Source organism: Paramormyrops kingsleyae, chromosome 10, assembly GCF_048594095.1.
Source record: "Paramormyrops kingsleyae isolate MSU_618 chromosome 10, PKINGS_0.4, whole genome shotgun sequence".
NCBI classification, from domain to species: Eukaryota; Metazoa; Chordata; class Actinopteri; order Osteoglossiformes; family Mormyridae; genus Paramormyrops; species Paramormyrops kingsleyae.
In genome coordinates this window covers 23,482,677-23,494,598 of record NC_132806.1, presented here as the reverse complement: position 1 = coordinate 23,494,598, position 11,922 = coordinate 23,482,677, and the positions used below count along the sequence as shown (strand labels likewise).

At 40.2% G+C, this 11,922-nt stretch overlaps 1 long non-coding RNA gene across 2 annotated transcripts; it reads left to right on the top strand.

Annotated features, from left to right (window-relative positions):
* Window positions 1–6,377: 6,377 nt before the first annotated feature.
* Window positions 6,378–11,425, top strand: LOC140593177 (uncharacterized). Of its 2 annotated transcripts, none has more exons than XR_011993438.1 (3): window positions 6,378–6,668; window positions 7,391–7,451; window positions 9,843–11,425. It is a non-coding gene; the product is annotated as an uncharacterized lncRNA (long non-coding RNA). The 2 variants fall into 2 exon arrangements; XR_011993439.1 differs by having other exon boundaries at window positions 6,378–6,703.
* Window positions 11,426–11,922: the final 497 nt, after the last annotated feature.

Genomic DNA, 11,922 nt, shown 5'->3' with positions numbered 1-11,922 from the left:
TTGGCATTTAATCCGCTATTTTATGCACATAAATAAAAGTGGGGCTGTTTTATGAATATTTTAAGAACTCCCGTGCTTTAAAAATCATACTTCACTGCTTTAATGGGGGTAGGCACGCAAATTCCCAGTAGTGGGGCAATAAGAATTGTGTGTGGCCTTTTCTAGATACAAATCAGCTACTCACAAATCTCCAAGACATTAAGCACAGGGTAAGACTAGGGTCACTGATCCCCATTTCCACATGCAACCCTACACGTATAAAAATGCACTACTGTATTATGCTATCGGCTGTCCAATTCAAACAATCGTAATCTAACTTCATCGCATACGCAGGCAATCATGGAAAATAAGCTCGTACGGGAAATTGGTTAAGTAAATTGGATAATGTTTTAGGAAACTCATGTGTTGGCAAGTTCAATCAGATTAAAGCCTGATAACAAACATTCTAAAAGTATTTTAATTTGCTGCATTGTAAAGCATTTTGTCTAACTATTAACCATGTCATTCATGTCCGTACATGACAAAAGTAAGATACATGAATGCAATACTAAAATATGTGGGAATGGTTATGATGCTGGAATAGAGACGGGGTGGAGAACATTATTGCATTCCAGCAATGAACTTGTGGGTTTGATTCTGAGTTATTAGAGCATCACTGGCCCCCGTGAAAAATTCCCGTCTGTTCATATGGCTTTCCAACTGATAGTCCGTTTTTTTCTCATAGCTCAAAGGTGAAAAGCAAACTTAGCTGCCTTTAGTGTCTGAGTATTACTTTGAGCATCCATAAGAAACTCTCACGAGGCAAAAATTAGCATACTCTTTTGTTCTATAAAACATGCATAAAATACATATTAGGCGCTGTTCTCATGCTATAATAAATGCATTTTTAAAAATGGTTACTATGTTTTAAATTCAGTGTATCAGTAACACTTTAAAAGTAATTATGCTTCACACTTAAAGTACTTTAAAAAACTCAATGTTTCAACAATGCTATTAATAATTAGAGAAAAAAATACTTTCCCTGAGAACAAAGTAGGGTTCTCTCATATAAACTCTTAAACTGGAATGCAAAGGCTGTTGAATGGGTGAATTAAAAGCATTGAAGTGACTCCACACCTGATCACACTCAGACTTGACACAGCCCTGATAATCGGCTTTACATAAAGAAGCATTTGACTTCTACCGATCCTCTATAGCCGGTTAAGAAGCCTTGGCGTTCGTTGATGTGATTGCTGCCTGCGTTTCAGTCTCACCATGAGCTGACCTGACTGCAGGTGTACAGTTTTGAAAGTTGAATAGATTGACGTTACCATTGCTACTCATTATTTATATATATATATATATATATATATATGTATATATATATATATATATATATATAAAAACTCAGCCTACTTATTCAATGCCTTTGTATACCTCACAGCAAAAGCTATTTGCATCATTAAGGGCAGATGAGAAGTGTTCAGGATTGGCACATCTGTTCAGAATGCATTGATACGATTATGATAGCTACATTCTGACAGTTCTTTTGAAGGTACAAAAGCATGGTAGGGGCGGCGAGTGGCTCAATCGCTAGCACTGTGTCCTGTGGGCTTCCAATTCCAGTTTCCTACTTAAGTCCAAAGACATGCACTTGGGCTAACGGGTATCTCTGAATTGCATGTATAGTATGATTATGTCTGCGTGTATGTGAAATGAAGTAGCAATATCAATAATCATTATTAATAATACATTCATACCAAAAGTAAATGAATGATTAATGGATATAATGCAATAAAGAGAAAAAAATAATGCAAAAGATAGCTGGAGGAGAGAACTGAAGTATCTCTTTTCAGTGGCCAATTTACTATTACGGCATGTGAAAAGGTAAATAATGGGTCGTTCTCGTGCCTTTCCAAGTGTAGTAACAATTCATCTGGATAATAAGATCAATAAGTCCCATTAAGCTGTGTATCCCATTGCTGTCGGGGTGTTTTTGTCAGTGGGGGAACATGTGCATGGGATAAGATATTGAGCATTCAGAAAGGCCTAAGAGGACAGGTTATTGTTAGGAAATGATCACCCTATTCTCCAGACGTTCAGCCTTCTGTATTTATAACACGCGCAATATAAGTCGTCACAGAACACCCCATTCTCTGAGTCAAGAGAGTAAAGTGACTGTGAAACAGCCAGGCAGTCTGTACACAATCACTTCCCAGGTCAGGCTATTATTTCCAGCCCAAGGGCAATATGCATATAGTGTTACACAAAAAAGTCATGCCATTGCTCAGAAAGTATGACTATTTGGCTGGAAAACTGCTCACCTGGCAGTGCTGCTAAGACAAGCAGTCAGTCTAATGAAAAGGGTGAATGACTCTAGTGTCCCTTTCCTTACACTCTATCAGGCTGACTTCTCATAGCGGTCCTCGTCAAAACTAGCAGGAGCCGGTAGTCGGTGTTGGTAGCTTTGGGCTGCCGGTCTTCACGTTGTGAGAGGTAATTGCCCATCCGGAAGCTTATTTTAGCTGTATGAGTTGCATTTTCTCCCCTTCTTGTCCCCCAGCGTTCGGTGTTTGTTATCTTTATGTGTGGTGTACACCTACGGTATGTGAGGACCCATTGTAAGCGCAACATCACCAGTTTCGTTATTTTAAACATTATATGCATAAATGAGCCCATTACTTTAAAAGTCAAACAGTCTGAATTGTGATAAAAATAAACAGTGCTTGCAACTTTGTGATTTATTTGCTTTCTTTTGCCATGTGTCATCGAGTAGCACAATGTATGTGTTACATAAAGTTAGTTTAACTAACCTAATCGACAATAGCCATCTGGACTGTGGGGGGGGTAAGAATGAGAGCATTTTCCATATGCTGACTGTGGCGGCTTTGTTCTGTGTACGACAGATACTGAGCAATATCAGAGCAGGTTAGCCAGCAGCATTAGCTGAGCTTGATGTCTCTCGTCTTTGCCAATTTAAATGCTGTGGCTGCCTGACTCAAAAATCGAAATTGCGGGACTAGGATCGTACGTCGACATTGTTGGTGCTTCGCCAGTGCGTTGGGGGACGGATGAAGAAAGGCAAATTTGGAAGGACTGTGGTCCCTTTTCTTCAAGAACTTATAGATGGATTTGAAAAAGAGCTGAAAATAAAGCTGGAATGTGATATATGGGGATATTACTTGGATTTATCTGTCTTAAGGATTCAGTTTCCATCTCCTGTCTCTGTGCCTTCTGTTCACATTTTTATTGCCCTTTTCTGCAAGGCTCCATTATGCCTTTAACACGGGGGGGGGGGGGGGGGGGGGTCCTGACACACTTGACTTAACAGCAACCAAGTTTGTTTAAGGGCATTTATTCCTGGGCAAGCTGCTGGAACTGTGTATGAATCAGCTGACAAAGGCTGATCTATCACAAGCAGCCTCAATCCTGCAGCCCCCATTATGAAAATTCACAAAAATGCATTACGCATTACATAACCAAGAAACTTTTCTCTCCCAAAACCAACCTGTGAAGAAACTCTGGTCTTTCTATCGGTCTGTCTTTCTTGGCTTCTGAAGTTGTTTTCTAGAACCCCTTCGTTTTGTTTATATGATTTAAACATTTCATTTTATTGCCAAATACCTTTCCTAATGTCTACCTAGCGTTCAGGGTCAGCAAAACATTTCTCATGGTATTATTTTTTTCTCCTGCTTGTTGCCCATTTTTAACTGTATGAAATTCAAACCGTTTGAACCATGGCACAAGATTTGAAACCCTTAAACGGTTAACTGATACCAGCACTACAAGACTGCTGCTTTCTTGTGGTTCCCTGTGAGTTCTGCAGAACCTTGACGGCCGTTCCCCCTCCCAGCCGAGGATAATGGCTATGTCACAGTGGGGTTCGTTTTGAGAATGTGGCCCCCCCTGCCCCAGACCTCCAGCACCTGGCCCGAAGCACCATCACCCTGCTGTTCCCTGAAATATATCCACTCCGTTCCACTGTCACACTCTGCAAACCTCTCCTCAGCCGCCCACCAAACTGTGATACGTGTCTTTGGTCTTTGATTTATGAACTTCTATATTGGGTAAGACAAACACACCCCTCGCATGTGGATACCCCCAAGCCACTTTTAGAGTCCTTTTGATGTGAAAATGATTGCATACTGTTGCCTACCTTTTGCACTCTGGATAAATTCAAACAAATGCTTTGGATAGTTCAGGGAAGACCACTTTTTTGTGTATAGTACCCACACTGAGCTGTTGTTCTGTGGCATAAGTTGTGCAGAAACCAGAGGAGGCCCTCAAACTAAATGTTGCCCTTGTTGTATGTGAGGATCTTAAATTCCTTCACTCCATTTTTCCCTGCACATTAGATGTCTCTGCTACATCATCTCCTCTAAAAAAAATTCCATAGCACTGTTATGCTGACATGGCACAATTTTATCTTTCCTCCCCCTTACTGGTGAAACACACGTTTTCTATAAATAATACGAGTGGGACCAGAGGGAAGGTCCAGGGGGAATGGAGAGGACATGTTTGCATGATAAACTGATTCTACCAGATGGGGAAGGGGGTGACGCTTACTTACATTATAACACAATGTATCTCTGCTTACACAGTCAATCATCATCTCGTAACTCGGTTTCTCGGGGCTAGAAATAGTGCATTCTAGCCTGTGCGTCACTCCATGACGAATCTGTCAGCACTTGTAACATTTTGACTGTGTTGTTAAAAGCCTTGGTATTAGCAACAGCAAGAACCTCATCTAAGAGTATTTATACAAAGGTATTGCAGGTTATTATTTTTTAAGGATCCAGTCATGCCTCACTATACTGTTGACCCATTGGTCAGTTCAAGCCATAGCTGTCTCTCACCTAGACTATTGCAATTCCAGTCTAGATGTTCCGCACACCTCATCAGACCTCTCCAGCTTCAGCTAACCAATATATTACTAAAGGCCTCCTTAAGGTTCTGCTCCAGGCAGCCACACATTGGATCATGCATTAACTTTAAGATTTTGCCATTAGAACATATCATTGATATTCACCCAGAGTAAAAATCTAGCTATGTACAAAGCACATAAAATGTTGACATTTAGCATTTAGCATTTTCTATCGGTTCTGATTTGTGGGTAATGATTTAAGAAAAAGGTCATAACTGCTCAGTAGTATGAAAGACATATTGTCTGATATATTACTAACAAGGTAGGTCAAAAATCCCACTATTATAGATACACCAACTACAAGTTCGAACTAAGAATAAGAAGTAAAAAAAAAGAAAGAAGTGTTTTTGTTTTCATTATGATTGTTCATCCATCCATCTTCTAAACCAATGTTTCCCAATCCGGTCCTCAGGGACCTACAGTCGGTCCATATTTTTGTTCCCTCTGAGCTGGGAGGGAACAAAAAACGTCGACTGCCTGTGGGTCCCTGAGGACCGGATTGGAATACACTGTTCTAAACGCTTATCCTGGTCAAGGTCAGAGGATGGGCAGGGAGAGAAGACGGGATGAAAGTCATACACTAGCACCCACACTATGGGCAATCTAGAGATGCCAGTTAGCCTAACTGCATGTCCTTGGATTGCAAGAGGAAACTAGAGTACCCCAGGGACATGCAAACTCCACACAGAGAGTGATGGTGGGATTTGATTTAATCCCCGACCCCAGAAATATGATGCTAACCACTATATCCCCCATTATTATTATTGTTGTTGGTGGTGTTGTTAATGCTGGTGTGGTTGTTGTTGATAGTGTTGGTGTTGTTTTTGGTGTTGTTGCTGGTGTTGTTAATGTTGGTATTGGTGGTGTTATTTCTGCCCATAATATGCTATCAGTAATATATTCTTTTGATCTGAGTGTTTAAATTCAGGTTAGCCAAATGTGATCATCTTTGATGTCACAAAATCTACATTGCATGAAAACTACAAGCACATGAATTATTATACAGACATGGACTTAAAAAAACACTACAAAGTTGAGAATAGTATAGTACCGGCATCAATCACTTTTTGCAAAGAGCACATGTGGGTCAGTCGCATATGTACTGGCACGTCCGGGGAGAAAGACTCAGAGGAGGAGCCAGTTAAGGAATCAAAGTAGGGTCCTCTTCAGTTGTTACACCCCACTTTTAGGCAAGGGGAGATGACAGAGGTCAAATGCAGGCCATTCCTCAGTCGGTCATGTTATTATGTTAATGTAGGCCAGCAATCAGCAGCTGACGTGGGCTCTAAGTTGGTTAAATGGTCCACATGTGAATGTGATCAACATCTTCATAGTCAGAAGTGTGAGAGATCTCCAGGTGGCGGATTCTATAACTGTGTTCCAAAATATGATACCTACACACACAGTCCTTTTGTAGAGCAGGGAGGAAATTATAAGGCCTGTTTTTATTTCAGAGTAAAATATTTATCCAGAAGCCACCAAGAGGCAAGAACACCCAAGGCAAAGGCTGCCTGAACAGAAGAAGTGTTTTATTTATTAAAACCCAGCAATGAGCTAACCAAACAGCGGCCACGTCTATTTAGAATGTAAAATGTGTTTATTCAGCCAGTCAGTGTGACCTCAAAGCCTCCTTCAGAACACGTCCTGTTTGGATTCCTCTCATTCCACAGAGGGTCCGCTACAGAGGAGCTGGACACAACCTGACAGAGGAACAAGCCAAAGGTTCTTGAGATCCCTCGACTGTCCCTAGAAAGGCTTCATGGAGGTACTGGGGGTGAAGGGCAAACTGGGAGTGGGAAGGTAATGCCCCGGCTGATTAAAAGATATTGTCAGTCTTAGTTTGTTTTAACAGCTCAGTCCACGGAAAGTAATGAAATCTCGGGCCATGTTTAGACCCAACACGCTGTTATGAATATTTCAGTGTTGACTGTGGCAATCATCCACCAGAGCAAAAGGAGTCAGTCTGAGAATGTAGAAGCTCAGGGAAAGTAACTGATTCCAAGATAAATACTATCACACATAAATACGTTAGTAACGGTTGAAATATGAAGGTCCATAAAACAATATATACCTTGATACCTTTGTTCAATGCTTGTGGCAACAGTGTGTTAGTTCAGCTTTAATTTATGCCTGTTTTTGAATGCCCATAATGGAAATATGTGAAAATAAATTGAGCAAAACCTTAGTGAATAAAGTCATGCACGATTTATTCTGTAAAAAAACTTGTTTGTTTTTTTTCCAGTTATTTTCAGTTTAATTTTGGAAGTGTATTTAATAATGGCAAGACTATTAATGACAGACACATTTTAGTAATGGGTAACATAATATGTGAAAAAAAATGTAAAAAAAAATCTGGAGTGGTAGCCAGTGTAACTCAAGAAGGATGTTTGTCATTCCATAGCCATGAACGTGGATTTACAGCCTGTTGTAAAGTGTTACGACGAGAAACAGCAAGACAATTCCTGTCTGTGGTTTGCCCTGTTTCAGACTGGATTAGAGTCCCCGATCGCAGTGGGGCTGGCCATCTGTCCGAAATCATTTGACCCAGGTGGGCATGCTTTGGAGTATCTCAGTTCCACGTTTTAGCCTACCCAGCATACCCTCTCGGATATGATGGGGCTGGATTATGCCTAAGATAACTGTCCCAGTGTTAATTAAATACCCCTGAATTATTCACTCAGATGATTTAATTCCCACAATGGAGAGCATTAGCAAGTCCAGCACTGTTTCTCAGCATTATAGTGTCTAGTTCTTTAAATGACGCTACCATCTAAGAATTTCCCCTTGTATTTGATATTGTATTTTAATATATTATCAACATAATGTGTATTATTTGCATGTAGAATCATCTTCCATTGTCATTACCAAATTGGTTAAGGATTCACTCACACAGTGTAACTCTGTAATCAATGCACATTTGGAATGGAATGCTGGAATGCAAAATTTGCAGACAAAACTACTTCAGGGAGAAAAATGTGTCTTTTCTTTTTTTCCGGCCTGCCGCAGGACCGTTCTATGAATCTTATTCATCGCAATATCACTCCATCATACCTGTCATCACTCTGTAGACAGAAGTCACCCTTTCATGAAATCCGAGCCCCCCGACAGCTGAACCGTGCTGAAATTGCCTACCGTTATTTAAAACAAAAGTAAGACACTGGCCTCATTACCCATTACTCCATTTATTCCTGCTTATCTCAGGCTTCATAATGAATAATCTTCACATAGCCCACTGTACACTTAATGGCTGCCATTTTTCATACTGCCTGTGGCTTCAGTTATGATAAAAACACAGTTGTCCAGCTGTCTGCCAGTACATTTTGAGGAAACCTACCATCTTTTTTTTTTTGGATAACATATGAAAAACCTGCAATTTGCAGCTTCTTTGAAATTTTGTTCCAGCTCTAAAATACTTGCATGTGTACTGCTTTTTTTCTGTGAGTGCCCAGATCTGAAGGTTAAAAGATGTATGGAGTAAACGTGATGCAGATCTGAATACCAAAGTTCCTCAGTCAGAAAAATGTTATTTATAAATGCCAGGCACAGCTGTTTACAGGTGCGCTGCAGGAAGGCAGCTATTATAAGACATTCAAAAATGATTAATGAATATGAAAGTGACTCCAATGTGCAGGTTTATTAGAAGGCAAAGTAATGCTTTTTATATAATGATAACAGTAATATCGATCTGTTCTCTCTCAGCTCGTACAGAGTAATGAAGCCCTTTAGTACTACACACCTAAATTTAATGAGGAACATGTGTGTGTGTGTGTGTGTGTGTGTGTGCGAGTGGGTTTTCCTATCCGACAATGTCCCCATAACGTGATAAATATCCTTTTTTTTTCCCTTATGGGGACCGGTTTCCTGGTCCCCATAAGGGAAAACTCTATTTTATAAAAATCGGTGACTGCTATGAAAAAACTAAAAATGCAAAAACTCTTGTATTTTGTTTGGTTACTTATGGTTATGGTTAGGGCAGGGTAGGGGTTAAGGTTGTCATAGTTAGCATTAGCATTTTTCCCATTGAAATGAATGAGCGGTCCCCATAAGGATATGTTTACCCTACATGTGCACGTGTGTATGTGTGTGTGTGTGTGTTTCCTTCCCTTCACTGAGCATGTCCTCCTGGCACCAAAGCTTGGCTATGCCATACCCTGGACACTCTTGTGGGCAAGATGGCATCCTGTTGAATCACATAGACCAAAGGTTGAGATTTTACCTATTAGGACAAAATATTTGGGTTGACTGAAAAATATATTGACTGAATATATTACAGACAACTGTAAGTATGATGAAACAGTTATATAATGAACAAATATGGAGTGAAATGGAAATACTGGGTGGTCAAATCTGTATAAGTTTATATTGAGCAGTACGATACTCACTAAACTGATTTTGGTATTAGCAAGACTGGTGCTGGTGGGGGGGGTTGGGTCACTGAACAATTAGCCAGTTGCAGTAGAGCTTGAGACAGGTGAATATTTTTGTTTTTAAGATAGATAAAATGTCAGATTATCGTGAATTGCTTACAAAAGGAATACTGGTCCTAATAGCTTTAGGGAAAAAATACTCCATTAGGTGAGTAAGTACTTAATCACAGTCATTCCACTAGTTTAATTAATTACCCATAGTGAAAGTTGTGACCTTTAACAGCTAAATAGTGCATACAGGCAGTATAAAATCTGGAATATTTTAATAATGGGTTAAAATTAATCAAGAATAATTATCCTGGGTTCTGCATTTTATCAATATTAAAGTTTTCATGTTTCCTGGGTGCGATAATAATCCATCCATATTCCAGTTTCTCATGCAGTACAGGGTCACAGACGTATCCCAGGCAACAGAGGGCACAAGGCAGGGGAAGACCCCCAGCAGGGTGCCCACACACACATGCAACGGGCAATTTCCCCAATTCATTGGCCGGCTTGTTTCCAAACTGCAGGAGAAGACCAGAGTGCCTGGAGGAAGCCCACGCAGGATGGGGCAAACAAGCAAACTCCAGACACACACAGAGCGGGGGCGACTCCAGACCCCAACAGCAGTACATGGAGCTTTTCAGCTGCCGATGGAGCCACTCTGCTGCTATAACAATAGTGATGATGATGATGATTCTTTTATTAATAATAATAATAAGAAGAAGAAAAATGATGCCAGTTCATGAGGAAACAACTTTCATAAAAAAACAATTGGACATGAAGTGATACTTTTCACTCAAACACAGCTAGTGAAACTCCGGCACAAAGTTACATAAGGCATGCAATTAAATGCCATTTATTACAGCTCTCTTGCATGACAGGGTTTTTTTTATATGACATTATTTGATTTTTTTTTTCTTTCTTATTTATTCCTGTCTCGTGGCACCAGGAAATCCAGCCAGAGTGAGCCGAGTGTCTTAATGAGCACGAATCTGTGACGAAAACCTTGGGCCAGATTTTGCTTTTTCAAATCCATGGGGGTGTTCCCTCCAGGATCCACGAGTCCCCCAGAAGCTAGAGAGCTAAATTTATCTCTAAAGGTCTGCTAGCTACCTTGACTGAGGGGCTATTCTCTTCTATTCTTCATGCTGTATTCCCAGGGATCACAGCAAAGAGTGAAATTTCACCTTTTCGTCTTTTGTAAGATGCTGGTTTGACTACTCATACATTTCATCTCTCATAAATCCATTCCATTTCTACCTGTCCTTCTACTTCCCAGGTACTAAATATCTAAAAGTAATAAATCTCTTTGAAGATTAGCATGCATATAGCTCTCCTGTCTTTTATTTACCATCGTGTTTTGTTTCAGCACGAGTGCATACAAGTGTGAAAGTAATTACGTTTATAACGTGATAGTCACTGTAACCTTGCCCAGTATGCCCAGTTATGGAAGACGGATGGATCATGTGACTGAAACAAATGGATATTTATTGTTACTGACAGATGTACTTTTAAATGGCAAGCATTAATAAAAAAAAATCCCACAAAATGTTACTAAAGGGATATCCGTAAGTAAATGAACATCAGATGTTTATATAAATCTCTTTGTATTCATGGAGAGACTTCTGGCCCTGGTACTCAGTCTGTAACTGCTGTAGAATGATGAATGTATACTAATTCAGCATTGATGTTTCAGTTATTCCTTGTAAAAGCACCAAAGACTTTCCAGCAATTATATTTTTTGCCATTGTTATAGTAAATATGCTTGGCCTGGTATCTCAATGCATAGCCCTTGTGAGTTGCGGCTTTGTCTGACAATCCTGTCTCTCTGTATAGAGTTTGCATCTTCTGTCAGCTTCAATATGCATTTTATTCAGGAACTCTGGTTTACCCCCACAGTCTGAAGACATGCAGTTTAGGTACCTTTAAATTGCCGTAAGTGTCTGCACTATGATGGATAGCATCCGGTACAAAATATGCCCAGCCTCGTGCCCTGAGTTTCCCAGGACGGGCTGCAGACTCACCACAGACCTGTAGTGGATAAGCATTTATAGATACATAGATGGACAGGTCATAAAACCATATGTGCAATAGATTTTGAGTTGCTTTGTGCTCATTTGAAATTCCGCGGATGTCTGAATAAATTGCCGACAGAACTTTTCTGTGTACTGAAATATTTATTCAAAATTTGGTTTCGAGAACATAACAGACTGCAGAATGATCATTGACCCAACAAGCCCGTGGCACGTATACAGCTCATGGCAAAGGTCAGCGTGTTCACCTTGGATCAGCAGTGAAACTATTATCAGGGGCATTCCTGCGCTGAGGTGCCCTGTGCTCTTTCCACGGTACAGCTGGAGAAGCCATTTTCAATATTATTCCCCACTTCCATTGAAATGATACAGAAAACAGGAGTAGGGGCACCTGCTGATCTTCACAGGGCTAAAGATTTATATAAGGGACCCAGCATAACTTAACCTACCATATATAGAGGACTGGATGAGCAACCCCTGCAACTACAATTACTTTTGCTTCCAGAGACTGAAATCTCAATGTATCGTACTGTCAGTTTATTTCCATATTGTTTCATGAAAATGAATAAAAAAA